We start from the raw sequence: 15,810 nt of genomic DNA, 5'->3' as shown, positions 1-15,810 counted from the left end.
TTCTTGCCTTTGCCACACAAAGCTGGGGATGTGGTGGGGGGGAGCTGGGCCTGTGCTGTCTGTGTTATTAGAAGACTTGTAAAGTGCCAACCAACCCTCCTATCCAGGCAGCCCTTGCCCAGGCTTCTGAGAAGTGCATGGTCTCTACGGGAGGGGGCAGGTGCAATCCTGAAGGGTGGTGGCCAGGTTTTTCTGTGTCTTGGGTGTTGCAGGTAGTAACATGACCGAGCCCTTCAGCCTGCACATGTGTGGTTGGACAAAAGACAATTGCAGATGTTTCTGGAATTCCCAAAACGGATACAAAATTGCTAGCAGGATGCAGAGAGACAGAGAGAGAGAGAGAGAGAGAGAGAGAGAGAGAGAGAGAGAGAGAGAGAGAGAGAGAGAGGAAGAAGGAGCCAAGTGCTTTACATAATGAAAAGCTCGCCTCCTGTGTGCACAGCTTCTTGAGAGAGCAAGCAGGAGGTCTGGCCTTCTTTTCCTGAAGTCCTGAGGATTAGGAAGCCTGCGTGCCTGTCTAGAGGGCAGAGGGCTGCTGAACCAGACAGCTCTCCCCGGTTCTGGTTGGGTTTCTGTCCAGGATCCACAGCTTTCTTCTGGGCGTGGTGGGGCTGGAGGCAGCCAGGCAGGGCGATCTTCTGCCCAGAGGTACCTCGGTGCCCAGGGTGGAAAGGAAATCAGGCAGTGGGCCTAAAACCAAAAGCCACCACCCATGTCTCTTTTCCCTGGGGGCCCCGTTTTGAGTGGAATTCTGTCTGGGTGGCAGCAGGAGGGAGACCCAATATGGGGAGGGCATTTTGTATCCAGCCTGGACAGTGGAGGCCGAGGAAGGACAGAAATGGACTATCTGAAGAAGGCCAAGGCTTACGGGACAGAAACCCCACTGAGGAAGCTGGGTGAGAACCTCACTGGGCAGTGGGCCTATCCATCCCTTGGAGTTGAAACTAACAGTCTCAGGTTCATACCCCTGCACTGACTTACCCCTTAAACTCAGTTCCATGGCTCACCATATAAGGTGGCCCTTCAAAGGTAATAACATGTACCCATCCCCTCCCCACCTAATCCTGGGAGGCTGTTGGAGCCATGGATTAAAATATTTGGAGGAGGAACTGCCACAGAAGGTGAGAGTGGGGCCCCTTCTGACGGGAAGGTTCTCCAAATTACTCCACAAAGCACAGTGGTGGTGGCTTCTCAGAACCCTTCTAGCCACCCACTTCTCTTTGATACACCATTAATGGTGATACATATATACATATATATATATATATATACATACATACATACATACATACATACATACATACACAGGGCCTTGAGTCTCTGAAGTCAGTACTCGCTGGCTTTAAGTCCTTCCTATGGGATCTTGGCAAATCCATGGTCTTCTCGTAGGTCTCAGGTCTGTGAAGCAGCATTTGCTTCTCTCACGAGTTAATCCGAGAATGCTAAGTTTTCCAGAGGTTTATCTGTTCATACACCCAAGTGTTACTGTGGTTAAGGAGTATATTCCCTTCAAAAGAAAGCTCTCAGAGAGATTCCTTTTAGATATTTGATTCTTGACCATTGGTTGGCAAACAGGCTTCTGGGCCAGAACCAGCCTGCAATCTATTTTGGTGAACTGACAATTAATTTGACCTTCTAAATTAAAGGAAAAAAAATCCCCCTTCCCTCAAGAGGCTAGAGGAAGGACATCGGGTGTCCTGTCCTGTTACTCTCTGGCTTGTTTCCTGAGACAGGGTCTCTCAATGAACCTAAAGAGAGACGGGCAGACAGCAAACCCCGGGGATGCTCCTGTCTCTGCCTCCACGGCCCTGAGGTTAAAGGCTCATGTGTAGCCACACCCACACAGCTTTTTATGTGAGTGCTGGGTTTCAACAAGAGGTCTTCATACTTGTGCACCAAGTGCTCTTACCCACCGAGCGGTCTCCCCAACCCCTCTGTTATCTTTTTCTTTCATAGAATCTAGGACAGAGCATTCAACTGGGTAGGTCTTACACTGATGCTAGTAGCATTTTCTTAGAAACCTCAGATTTGAGCCCTGGTATCACATAGGCTCCCGGAGCAAGGACCCCACAGGGCTGTTTGAACAGTAGTGGGAGAGGAGAGGAACAGTCTTTGATCCCCACCCTCCCTCTTTCTACCAGACGGATACCTGTATAGGCCCAGCCATGCTTGGGGAGTTGGAGTTTGGTCTCCTGGTTGCACGTGTTGTCCTATTTTGTCATAGAGAGGAGGTAAGGAAGCCAAGACCCTCTAGGAGCAAAAGCGCTGAGAGCTGGGGTGTAGGAGTAAGTGCAGGTGTCATTCTGATTTAAAGGAGGCCACCCGAGTGGTGATTCATGGGTTTCAACAGAGGGAACATTTTTTCTTGCCTCAGTCACCCCCACCTTGATCTGCTCTCCCAGGGTTTTTGGGGGTGTGACAGAAGAGAGAGGTGGGAGTGGAGAAGAGGTGGCCCCAAGTACCCACTGCTGCCCACCCAATGCTTAGAGCAATGGCTGGCAGGTCTGCAGAGCAGCCTTGGATGTGAGCTCCGCATAGAGGCTGGGTAATGGACAGAACAGGGCTGGGAGCAGCGCTTATGAATCACCCCACCCCCACCCCGCAAGCAGTTGTTCTCTGCCCCAGGGGACCCACTCACACATTCCCAAGGGAGCCAGGGCCCAGGAGACATGACGTCATTGTCACTGGCAAGGAGTTTCATCCACGTGTGGCCTTGGAGCTCGTTCCCAGGGGTTACACCCAAGCTTCTCAGGATGAGACAGCCAAATCAAAGATGATGGATATGCTCCTTGCGAAGTGTACGTGGTGTGTGTGTGTGTGTGTATGTGTGTGTGTGTGTGTGTGTGTGTGTGTATGTGTTGTGCATGTATAATGTATATGTCTCATGTGCATGCAAGGGCTGTCTATGTTGTATGCATACATGCATACGTGCACCTTTCTCTCTCTCTGCTCTGGGACCCACATTATTAGCTTCTGCCTCTGGTTCCTTCCAGCGCGGGAAGAACTCTCATGAGCTCATTCATGGGAAGATGAGGGCCCTGTGGAGGATAGGCTGCCAGCCGATACAGTTTTCTCAATGATCTTTCTTCCAATCATGGCCCAAACAAGCAGGTTCCATGAGACGTTCTCCCGTGCGACTACAACTCCTGCTCATCTCACACGTGCTTGCATATCACGTGGTGAGATGGGCTGGCTATCTTTCATTGATTTCTGAGGTAGCCAGCCCCTCGTAGCCTGTCACGTCTCTCCCAAACATCTGTCTTAGGGCTCTGACTACTTTTGACTGCTTTGCTGGCTATTAGGCTCCCTTGCGGTGTGAGTAGCACATGAGGCGAGGAGGAGAGCTCCTCAGCAGAGCAAACCCAGTCACAGCGTTTAGCACCCTTTTCTTTCTGCCCAGTAACCACTCAAATCATTAAGCCTTTCTTCTGTGCATACGAGTTTTTTGTTTGTTTGTTTGTTTGTTTGTTTGTTTTGTTTCTTTTCTTTTTGCTTGCTAGTGTTGGGCCTGCTTGACAGCCACTGTACCAACGAACTATAACCCTACCCTTTGTTTCTTTGAGCTGGAGAGGGAGGGGGGGCTCTCATCATGTACCTCAGGCTACCTTCACATGTGCTGTATAGCCTATACTAGTCTCAAACTTCAGCTCCGCCGTGCTCTCTTACTGAAGACTGCTGTCCCCAATCTCCTGGTTTAGTCAAGACCCAAAAACCTTTAAAATATTTTACCTCTGTAGATAACCAAGGCAAAAAAAAAAACAAAAGGACAGATACAGAGTCCCCAACAGGAACAATTCAGTGAAAAGACGAGGCAGGGATAAGGGTTGCTGATGTGCTGTGTGAGCTGGGGGTATGGCTGGGCGGGGAGAGACCACCCATCCATGGTGCATGGCTGTCGGCGGCATACGTTGAACATGATGCCTTATTTAAGGAAAAGAACCTTCCTAAAAAATGACAGGCTGCTGCCATTGCAGTTCCAGTGTGTCAACGGTCATCTCAGGGAGTCCGTCTAGTCCGTCTGTCCGCAGTGTGGGTCCGTGTTGATGGTTCCCCTGGGCACTGTGAGGCTCCTCCTAGAAGAAATGAAGTCGTCATTTCCTCTTGCTCTGTGAGAGTGCACCCAGCGTTGGGACTGTGTCCGTTCCTCTCAAGCAGCCCAAGTGCTTGTGAACACAGTGCTTAAACTAATATCCAGGAACCGGGCTTGGCTGGCATCACTCCACCCACCCCTCCGTAGAGGTCCTTGATAGGAAGGCCGGCCACATTGTGGGCATAGCAAACAGAGGAGGCCGGCACTGCCCTGGTAGGAGGTGCATGTGCCCTGCGGCTCCTTGGGTCACGGGGGTGGGGTGGGGGGGAGCAACCTGAATCACATTCAAAAACCACTTTTCCTTTTTCTTAATCACAGACTCTGCTTTCTGTTTCCTCTCTGCCACGCTCCCTTTGAAAAGGAAAACACACATCAGGCCAATTTCCCAATGCTGGGCAATGGTGGTTACAGCTCAGGTGTCCTCGAGGGGGCTTTTATTTCTTTTCTGACTTATGATAGACAGAAAAACGCTGTCCCCGTTTCCCCCTTTTTCGGGGGCTGGAACTGGCTGGCAGGCTTTGGTTTAAGGGATTAAGGATTGACTGCAGGTGGGTTTCTTTTCCCCTCCTGCCTGTGACACCAGGACATCTCCTTGGTGACAATCTTCTCTGAAACAAAAATAAAAGGCAGAACCGGTTGGACAGAAAGCGTCCTGAGAGGCAGGGACCTGGAGGCTGTGTGAATCCCCTTAGGTCAGGTCCAAAGGAGACAGAGGCGGGATAGCCCAAGGTCGGGCGAGCCCGATGAGACTGTCCACTGACTCTCACTTCAGGGAAAAGCTCCCTTGGAGTCCTTTGTGGATTCTGTGAGAAGTTTTCCTTTCTGTAGCCATCAGCCCTGTCTGGAAGGCAGCTCATTTGTGACTCACAAGGAAGAGAGGGAGGCTGGGGATTATAATCTGCTCTGTAAAATCTTGTGAGCAGGGCAGGGTTGAGGTTTTATTTTCTCTTCTCCAAGGCCCTTGGGGGTTAGAATGGTGTTTTTCACTATGTCAGCATGGAGAAACAAGTCTTGTCATTCAGAGAGGAAGAACCAAAGTAGTTTAAGGAAGAAACATGGACTCTTTCCCTGCCTTGCCCTCCTCCCATTTAAAAAAAAAATTCAGTTTCTGAAAAAGGAGGCGGGGCTTATTTTTGATAGAATATTGGCTGGGCTGCCAGGAAAAAAATTTTTTTTTTGTCTTGTTTTGGAGTCTCCTAAACGATTGGCAGGTTTTACGAGAAGGTGCCATCGGCTTGTAGAATGGTTTCCTGGCTGCAGAGAGCAATGTCCTGGGCTTTGGGGACAGGGGCAGGGACAGGGAGCCCTGAGCTTTCAGTGTGTCACACTGCTGTCGTGTTTCTTCAGTGATCTGGAAGAAAAAAGAGCAAAGGTCAAACACCCAAATTCTCTCATAGATCTGCAAACAGCCTCTGTGAGGGCTGGGAGGTACTCTGCTGCCTGGCTGGCCTTTGAGAGTCTTCTCCAACCTCAAAGTGCGTGCGTGTGTGTGTGTGTTCTATATGTATGTATATGTATGTATGTCTATATGCATGTGTGTACGTGTGTGTTGTCTATATTATGTATATGTATGTATGTCTATATGTATGTGTGTGTGTGTGTGTGTGTGTGTGTGAGAGAGACAGAGAGAGGGACAGACAGACAGACAGAGACAGAGACAGGGAGAGAGACAGAGAGAGAACGCAGATGGGTAAGACTTATTTGTGCACTCAATAGGCACTTATCCAGTGCTTACTAAGTTAGTTACAGGACAATTACAGAAAACAAAGAAGAAAAATTCTTGGTCTCCGTCTCTAGAGACATACTAGACAGACATACTCTAGACAGACAGACAGACTGAACATGGCTCAGTGGTGAACAGTACTGGCTGCTCTTCCAGAGGACCCAGATTGGGTCACCAGTGCCAGCCTGGAGGCTCACAAATACCCTTAAGTCCAGTTGCAAACCCTCTTCTGGCCTTTGTGGGCACTGAGCATACACGGTACACAGGTATATATGAGAACCAAACACCCATGCACATAAAATAAATTAATCCTTTTTTTTTTAAAAGAGAGGGATCAAACCTTTAAAATCAAAGGAGCGGAGGGGTGGAGAACAATGGAGGGATCCATGGGATGCAGCCAGGAAAGGCCTCCTCGGGTGGTGGCATCTGAACGGAGTGCAGGCAGTGACCTGGGGGAAAGAACGTTCTCAGGCAGTCGACAGGAGACAGTGGCTTTCAGGCTGCATCCTGCCAGCTGACGTTTGCATAAAGAGATTTTACTGCTGCCTGAAGCTATGGAGAGCTGAGGGTGGTCATGTCTTAAGTGTGACCCCGAGAGTATAGGACTCTGCTTTGGGGAAGGGAGCTGCAGAAAACTGTCCCCCGGTGATGTCGATCAAGTACAGAGCATGCCTCACCCAGTCCTATCTTGCCTCATTCTTCTTTTCCTGGGTAGGTGTTCACAAGAGACACATATACCTAAAGCTAGTCTTAGCCCAGGATTTGTCTATATGGTCAAAAGGGTCTACCTTCCCACAGGTCTTGTCGTTATGGAGACAAGACAGAGGGAGGGTCTATCTGGCCTCTCTTAATTGCCCATCACAATTTTTATCCTTTCTCGAGGTTCCCAGTCTAGACTGGTAACTCCCTGAGAGTAAAAAGTGTAGGTCTCGTTCATCCTGCGGTCCAGCGCTCAGCAACACACTGGGCTCTATAATGACCCAACACGCTGGGCTCTATAACGACCCTGTAGATGCTCTTTAATAAAGAAATGCCTGAATTCTCAAAACTGTATGCATACGGGGGATGCCGCAGCGAAGTCCGTAACTGAGGCCAGTCAGGTCGCACCAACCTTGAAAACAAGAGAACGGAAACCACCAATGCCCTGAAGCTGAACAGACATGGCCACAGGTGTTAGCATTTTGTCTTTGCGTGGGGGATGGTGGTAGTTTATGTGCCAGTGTGTAATGTGTGCACAAGCATATGTGCAGGGACAAGTGTATGGTGGCCAGAGTGGGTCACTGGGTGGCTTTGGTCTGTCACTCTCTACACTCCCATGAGACATGATCTCTCTCAGAATCTGAAGCTCGTGGTTGGTAGCTCCCTTCTGCCCAGCCCTGCTCCTTCCTTCCGACTGGCTGGTCGACAAGCCCTGGTACTTCTCCTGATTCCCTCACAGTGCAGGGGTATCAGGTGCACACACTGCCTTGCCTGGCTTTTCATGTGGGTGCAAGGGATCTTGATGTCTGAACAACAAACATTCCTGCTCACCAGGTCATCCTCCCAGTCTCCCTGACTTGCTTCTGGGGAGCGGGGGTTGTGTCCTTGACACATATCTGGGAGCCTCCTGAGCACACTCTCATCATGGAACGGAGCAGCGACACTATCAGGGTTGCAAGGAACAGGAGTGGGATGGTGTCACCTGTGGCCTCGATCCCCTGTCTTGTTCACCATTCCTGCAATAAGAGATGGCCACCTTGCCACCTCGCTCCTCCTCGGAGGGGTTCCTCTTTGCATTCTGACAGTTCCTAGCAGCACTGCCGAGACATGGCAGGAGTGGCCGTCACCCCGAGGCAGGCCTCTTAGAGCATGTGAGAATGATGTAAGGTTCTCCGATGTCAGAGAGTAGCCCACCTGTACAGCTAGTCCCTACAGGGCAATGCTGGGCTTTTTATGTGGTGGTGCAGCAAAGGTTGACTTATTCGTTGCTGGGAATCATGGGTAGTTCCATAATTGTGTGTCCCCATGGGAATGTTTGGGTTCTTAGATTTCAAGATAAGTCCAACCAGGCAGCTCATCAGGGTTTAGACATAGAGGAGCCCACTTCCTCCCACAGCCTGTACGAATGTCGCCTGCCTCATAGGTGGCCTTTGGGTTTCCCACTTGCATGCTGGGAATGGCTGAAGTGACTCCCTAGCAGGTCCTCAAGAATGCCAGGCCACAGTGTGTGTGTTGGCTTCTTCCTCCCTCCCCCTACTCCTCCCCCCCCAAGCTGCCCCCCAATTCTCCCATAAAGGCACACACATGGCTATGCCTGGATTTTTACTCAGGTCTTCTCACTTGTATAGTTGAAAGGTGGATCCTGAGAGACTGAGAGAGGCCACCATGTTTCCTTGGGGACCTTGTGGATGGCCCAGGGAATTCTCTTAATGCATAAGTTTGGACTGATTCAGACACCCTGTGATGGAGAGAGAGAGAGAGAGAGAGAGAGAGAGAGAGAGAGAGAGAGAGAGAGACTCGTCCTTCGCCTTTTGAGTGCCACTGGCAGCAGATCTGCAAAACAAGACTTTATTTTCTCTGGCGTCTGCGTGATTGACAGTCTTAACTTTTCGTGAACCAGGAAGTTAAGTGGGTTAGCTTCTTTGTGATCTCGGGAGGAGGTGAGGGCTGAAAGCACCAGATAGAAGGGGAGAAGGGAGGAAAACACAGAGAGAGAACCTGCTGATGGCTGAGCCAGGCAGAGACCTCCGATGGTGGCTGTCACAGGCCCCCCTGAGGGTCCTGGGGGCCCTGGGTGGTGATTGGTGACTGGCCTTCCACCCGCCTTCTGGGTGGCTGCCAATGCAGGTTTTCATTCCCTCACAGATGTAGCTCAGCCGCTGGGTTTAAAGCGCTGAAAGCCTCCGGTTCATCAGCTGAGCCTCATAGTGTTACATAGTACTATAGCAATAGCATTTTGCTCAGCTTGCTGAGTTTAGACACAGCTGCAGGGCTGGAGAAAGTCGTGTGGCAGGAGGTCAGCAGAATCTTTCTTTGCTGGGACCCATCCTTGAACCTTCTTTCTGTGCCCGTTTCCCTGTGGGTAAGGTAGAAGAGAGGGGTACATTTTACCAGGCTTCCCCAGGTTTTAGCGGACCCCACTGAATAGGCACAACTTCATTTCCATAGTCTACCTGTGGCTTCTGTTTCTCTGCCTTGGAGATGCTTGCACTGGCTGGACAAGAAGGTGTCTACCATGGCTTCAAGTTCTGAGTAGCAGAGATTACCCCAGGAAGGTCCCAGAGTTAAAATTCCCTCTTGACGTGGTTTGTGGCTTCTAAGAATGGCCATTCTTGGACCAGATCATGGCCCTGAAGCTGGGGCAGACATGGGCAAGGGTCAATGTTACACTTGTTTCTTGAATTGATTTTAAAGCTGCTGTTTGCAACAAAGACACATAAGCCCACTGACTTCCTTGGCAGCTCTGGGTGCTGTCTGAGGATATTTTGAATTGTTACAACTTGGAGTGTGGGGTGTGGCTACCAGGCATCAAGTGAGCAGAGATGTGACTAGCAGTAATTTTCCTTTTTTTTTTTTTTTGATACAAGGTCTCACGTAGCACAGGGTTGCCTTGAATTTGCTGTGTAGCTGAGGATAGCCTGTTCCTTTCAGGTGCTGGAATCATAGGTGTGCACCACCGTGTTTGGTTTGTGCAGTGCATCGAAGCCAAGGCTTCATGGATGCTAGGTAAGCACTCCATGAACCAAGCCACACCCCCAGTCCCCAGCAGTGCTTCTTGACTTTCTTCAAGGCCCCTGACAGCCCCCACTATAAATAATAATCCAGCCAAATATGCCCCTTGCTTGAGGCTGAGAAGCTGACTTAGATAAACATTATTTTTAAGTGAAACTTAATGAACCAATGTTAAATTGTGCATATCCAAAGTCAATGTACGAATAGCCAGAACAATGTTTATAAAAGGGCAGCCCCACTGCTGTCTGCAGGCCTCTGAGGCAGAGATGTTTCTCTTTGTCAAAAGGAAATTGGCTCACAGAGAGATGGTATAGCCATGGAGAGGTGGTATAGCCATGGAGGGATGCCATAGCCACAGTCACACCTAACGGAGCCTACCCGTAAAGTGCATGGAAGGAGCAAAGCAGAACTGAGTGGGCACAGCGTGGGGTGGTGCCCATCTCTAGTATCTTCAGTACTTGGAAGGTAGAGGCAGGAGGCGGGTCACATTTTCAAGGCCGGCCGGGTGTATATAAAGAGTTCCAGGCTGGTCAGCACCACATGTCTCAAAACCACCAAGAACAAAAGGGAATATGAAGAGAAACTGCTTTTCTCTTCTATGCCCTATACCTGGATCCAAGCAGGGCACCCCTCCGGCAGTGCGGTGTCCCCATCCAGGGCTCCAGAAACACTGGCCTTTGCCACGGGCTGCGGTAGAAGCCACTGAAAAGCCACCGCTCCAGGATCTGCTCCCTGCCCTCTGGCTAATCATTAGACGCAGGTGGGAACCGTGTTCTCTGTTCTCACAGGTAGTTAGAATAATAACAGCCCCCTTTAGGCACAGGCTTCTTCATCTTCAAAGCGCTGTATAAACATGCGCTAATCTCCGAGTACCCTGGTGAGGTCAGAAGTCCTGCGTTTTACTGGATGGAGCCACCAAGGCAGGAGAGCAAAATGAGTCACCCGAAGCTAGCTGGGACTGGAGTTAGGTGAGGCTGGGATTGGGACTCAAGTTTATGGTGTCTGGATCCCGGACACGGCCTTTACCAGTCCACGCCTTTCTCTTGGCCAACTCTTTCTCGGTATTTGGGCCAAGCCTCAAACTCAGGCCTGTCTGGGTGAGAGGAGGTGACATTCCTTGTCCCTGTTTCTCTGTAGACTGTTTCTATAGGGACTTCTACACGTTTCTTCTTCTTCTTCTTCTTCTTCTTCTTCTTCTTCTTCTTCTTCTTCTTCTTCTTCTTCTTCTTCTTCCTCCTCCTCCTCTTCCTCCTCCGCCTCCTCCTCCGCCTCCTCCTCCTCTTCCTCCTCCGCCTCCTCCTCCGCCTCCTCCTCTTCCTCCTCCGCCTCCACCATCACCACCATCATCTCTCAGTCTTCTCTCCTATTTCTTCTCTTTCTGTTTTCTTTTCACCTTCTCTCTTTCCCTTTTGCTCCTTTCTCTGCCCCTTTCTTCTTTTTCTATTCCTCTTTTCTTTTCCTTCTTTCTTCCCCTCTTTCTTCTTTGTCCTTTTCCCATCTTTCCCGTCCCCTTTCCCCAACCATGCTCTCTCTCCTCTCTCATTTCCTTCCCACTCTTTTTCTTCCCTCCCTCTCTCCATTTCTCCCCTGCCTGACACCCTCTCTCTCTACCCCCCAACTCTCCCATGGCAGTTACTCCCCCCCCACACACCCCACCCCCACCAACCACAGAGTTACATTCAGAAAATATTTTCCTTGTGGGCCATGTCTCTCAGGATGGCAGTGGGAACAGAATGGCTGCAGTGTACCCTTCAAATGGTTGTTTGAAGAAGTCTCTGGTTAGCAGGGATGTAGCCATAAAGACCAAGGGTGTCTGGCTACCAGCCATGACCGCTGCCCAGGGACCACCCTGGCGTGTAGAACCTTTGGGAGCCTGTGGGTCTAAGTAGGGCATTTCCTTATGTGCTCATCGTAGATGCTGCTGACCTTGGCTGGGAGGAGCAATGGTTAGGTGAGGTGTCCAGGAGGACCGGGGAGCCTGCAAGCGGCTGAGTGGCTTCCTGGAGGTTAAAACAGTGGCCACAGTCAAGTAAATTTTGAGATTCAGAGACCGTTTAAACTGCCTGTGGACAGCTATGTGTCTTTGGGCCTCCAACTCATCATAGGTGTTTGGAAATCTTTTGGTTACTCGTTCTATCTGCTGTGTTGGGTAAAACAGGGCAGACCGTGTGCTGATGCTCAGTGCCTCAGGGTTGAATGTATTTCAGTTTACATTAGGATTGCCCCCTGGGTATAGGTAAAGGACTCTTGGGAGCAGGGAGACACGCATGGGCTCAGTTGAGGATGCTGGATGATCTGGGCTCCCTTGCATGTTCTCTGTGGTACAACGAGTGCCTTAGCTTGTAGCTATGCCAATCTTTAAAGCCTTTCTCTCTGTCTTTGTCAGTGTGGGCTGTAACAGCAAAAGGGCTGTGAACTGAGCTATCGAACATCTGTTTCTCACAGCCCCAGAGACTGTGGGAAATGTCAAACCAGAGACATCATGGTGAGATTCCTTCCTGGTTCTAGACAGGAGGTGACGGTGTGGGAGAGCTCGCATAGGCACTAATCCGTCTTGGAGCTCTGTGCTTATGGCCTCATTATCATCTCTCAAAGGCTTGGCCTCCAAATACCATCACACTGGATTTTGGGGCCCAGAGTACCTTTCTGTAGGATCTTGTCCAATCTTGGGCTGCAACAGTAGGGTTCTGGGTAGGGGAGAAAGATGCAAAGCATTGCCCATCGGTGTGACCGAAGATGGCAGCAGAGACTTGATTAGGTTCTTCTTGCCTTGCCAGTGAATCTGGCCACCTTCTGCTTGCAGGATGCATGGCATGGATCAGGGGGTAGAACCTAGAGTGTGTGCTCTGTAGGAGGGGCCCTGCCCTAGCGCCACCTGGCCCAGCTTCGGGCAAGTCTCTTGTCCCACAAAGGTCAAATCCGGTTGTCATTTCACCCTTTGTTCCTAAGGGATCCAGCTCCCTCAGAAAACAGAAGGGTGGCCCCATTGTGGCACTGTACTCTCCTCCTCGTGTTTCAGCCATTCCTTCAGGCTTCCTCAGTTACCATGGTTCCTAGCTAACCGCAGGTAAATGATATGCAGATAGAATAGGGTGAAGACAGAGAAGGGGGATCCCAAGGGGAATAAGAATCCTGCTGTGAGATGAGCATCTTCAAGGCCTACTCATGGTGCATCCTGCCACCTGACCTCCACAGTCTCTGCCCAGTCTCCCTCATCCCACTTAACACTTTCCTTCCCTGAAATCACGAATAAGGGTAGGTCAGCTCAAAAACACCGTTCCCCCAGTTTGTCTCTGCCTGGAGTGCTGCTTACCGGCTTGCTCAACTTGCTTTCTTATAGAGCCCAGTACCACTAGCCTAAGGGATGGGATCACCCATAGTGGACTGGGCCCGCCCCCATCAATCATTAGTTAAGAACATGCCCTACAGGCTTGCCTACAGCCTGATCTTACTCAGGCATTTTGTCAACCGAGACTCCCTTCATTGAGATAACTGTAGCTTGTGTCACGTTGAGTTAAAACGATCTGGCACATTGGCTCATCTCCACCGAGATCTCTTAGTCTCCTGGAACGGGACTGGAATCCCTTTCGCCTTCCATCGCCTCTTCTCTCTTCCTTCTCTTCTTTGTGGCTTTCAGTCTCATGCTCAGGAGACTACAGTTGACCTGGACCCCCGCCGTCAGTACCCTCCCCTCCATGCCTCTCAGGTAGACTTCCAGTCTCCAGTTGAGCTTAAGGTGGACTTCACACTTGCCCAGTCTCCAGCTGAGCCTATGGGTTTGCAACTGAGAAAATGAGTATGAACCCCACCCTTGGACACACACTCTTAATATCCTGTCTTATGCAGAGAGGGAGGGACTTTGAATCCCCTGTTTTATTGGCACACCTCATCCATCCCTTTCTTATGGGAGCACAGTTCTTACCTTATGTGTGTGAAGTCTGAGCTTTTCCAATCCCCCTCTGATTTAGTCCATTCTCCACTGTGGACCTCCCCCTTCATAACGGTTCAATTCTGATGCCTCCCTCCCCCCACGAACTCCCTCAAATCTGCCTACTGCTCTGTAACAGGAGTGAGCCTGGGCTCTCTGACTATAAACTCATTCCTTAGGCAAACTACCCCAAAACTTGCCTCTGCTGTGTCCCTCTCTGTAGCCTGCTTTGTGCTGTGTCTCCTAGAGGTCGTGAGCCTCCTTTTGTCCTCTCGTCTCAAGCTGGGCTCTGCCCCTCATGGCTCCATTTCTCAGACCCGAACATCAACCTTACATTTTGTTTTATTTCCTTTCTCTATTGGCGGGGATGCTGTGGACTCCTTGGACTCCAGCGTCTGCCTCTAAGGCTGGCTCTTGGGAAATGGAGGGCGGGGCTTGGGTTTCTGCCTTTCACTCTGCTATCTTCACTCAAAGTCTGAGAAATGGCCCCAAATCATTGTCCTCCCACCTATGAAGCTCTTTCTCTCCACTCTGGGTCTTTTCCTCTTCTTTAGAGCCTTCTCGCCCTCTGGAATGTTGAAGACCATTGCATGGTCCTTTTATCTCTTCATGGACTTCTTTTGACCGAGCCCGGGAAATATTTGGTGAATACAACCTGTTTGCACAAGGCCTTACATATTCCACCTCCTGACAATGCTCCTGTGTCTGTGGTCTAGTGGGACTCAGATGCTAATTTTGAGGCTTCCCAGGAATTTGTGGCTGACATTTGGTAGCCACCCACCCAGAGTTTTGTATTGGTTCCCAACTGCGAGTCTCTCTAGTCTACATACAAGTAGGCTGTGCACCCCTCTTGTGTGTGTCACTTCCTACTGGAGAGATGTGCTCTCGAACTAGAGGGCATCCTGAGAGCAGGCCTCTCACCAGGCATCTAATCCTCACAGGCACCTGGTTTCTCCTGCCTTGGATCCATACAGTTAACTCATTCTAAGGAAGCGGGATTCCCTGCCCCTCCCCAGGAGGTACTTAGGTTCTGGTAGGTTGAGTTTTAGCTCGAGTTGTTGTTTTTGTCTAGGATGCCAGGAGCCCATGTCAAAGAAGCACACTCGGCCTCTTGATTTCTCCATCCTTGGGCTCAACTCCTCTGAGGAACTTGTCCCAAAGGCTCATTCTCCCGGCTCTGTGCTGCCTTTTATAACACATGTGTGCACCTGTGCACTCACTTTTAGCAGTAGTTGAAAGTTATTTTAAATATAAAACAAAGGGTATTCATAATCTCTTTATCCATATTGACCTATTTGGACTATTTTATTCCATTGGTTTTCTTGTATTCTCTCTCTCCCTGTCCTTCCCCCTCCCCCCGCCCCCTCCCCCTCCCTCTTCTCCCCCCTTCCCCCTTCCCTCTCCCCCTCCCTCACCCCCTCCTTCCCCCTCCCTCTTCCTCCTTCTCCCTCCCCGTCCCTTCGTCCCTTCTTCCTCCTCCCCCTCCTTCCTCCTCTCCCTCCCTTCTTCTCCCTCCCTCCTTCCCCTCCCCCTCCCTCCTCCTCTCTCCCCCTCTCCCTTCCTCCCCCCTACCCCTCCCTCCTTCCTCCCCCTCCCCTTTTTAAAGTTCTTTTTCCTGGTCCATTTGAAGGAAACTCACAGTGGATCTTTGCCTTTAAGGGAAAGGGCATAGTGTCCCTGGCAGCAGAGATGTGCTCTTACAGAACCCAGCTCAATGACCACCATCATAAATTTGCGTCAGTGTGATACTGTGGTCTTCAGGCAAGTCCCGGATTTGTTAGTCAACCCTCCAGCATCCTTTAAAACACCACTTCCCTCCTGTCCAGAGTCAAGTGTAAGGTGAGCTGTGGCACCAACCTCTTTAGCTTCAGCACTTCCAGCCTTGACATCAACCACTTGAGCCTCCATTCACCTGCAACGTTTCTACAGTCGGTCTAGGTTTTCATGGCACGGGCATTTCTAAATAACCATTTTAAGAGGGAAAATAATCCCTCTGTTTGCATTAGGGATCAGGGTGGGGTGCAATTAGCTTGTAGTTCTAATTGTTGCTTTGTTGCAATCAGGGATGTACTATGTAGCCCTGGCTAGCCTGGTACTTGCTGTGTAGCCTAGGATGGCCTCAACCTCATGACCTCAACCCTTCTGCCTCAGCCTCCTGCCTGCCACTGCACTCAGCTGATGAGGTGTGTTCTTAACTAAACTCCTGTTGAATGATGTGTGCTAGTCAACATGTCAGTTCTGGAGGTCACCCCCTTCTCCATCTGTCAAATTAGAGGTGCTGACTGCTTGTTTCACCTGGGAAGGCCATTGTCTTGTCTGGCCATTATACAACAAACGTGCGCTTTCTCTTTCGAGCCT

General features: G+C 50.3%; 1 long non-coding RNA gene across 1 annotated transcript in view; it reads left to right on the top strand.

The window, feature by feature from the left end:
* LOC102549836 (uncharacterized) overlaps positions 1–15,810 on the top strand; it is a 162,011-nt gene that overhangs the window by 96,016 nt on the left and 50,185 nt on the right. The window lies entirely within an intron of this gene.

This window comes from Rattus norvegicus, chromosome 10, assembly GCF_036323735.1.
Source record: "Rattus norvegicus strain BN/NHsdMcwi chromosome 10, GRCr8, whole genome shotgun sequence".
Lineage (NCBI taxonomy): Eukaryota > Metazoa > Chordata > Mammalia > Rodentia > Muridae > Rattus > Rattus norvegicus.
This window is presented reverse-complemented; position numbering and strand designations above follow the sequence as displayed.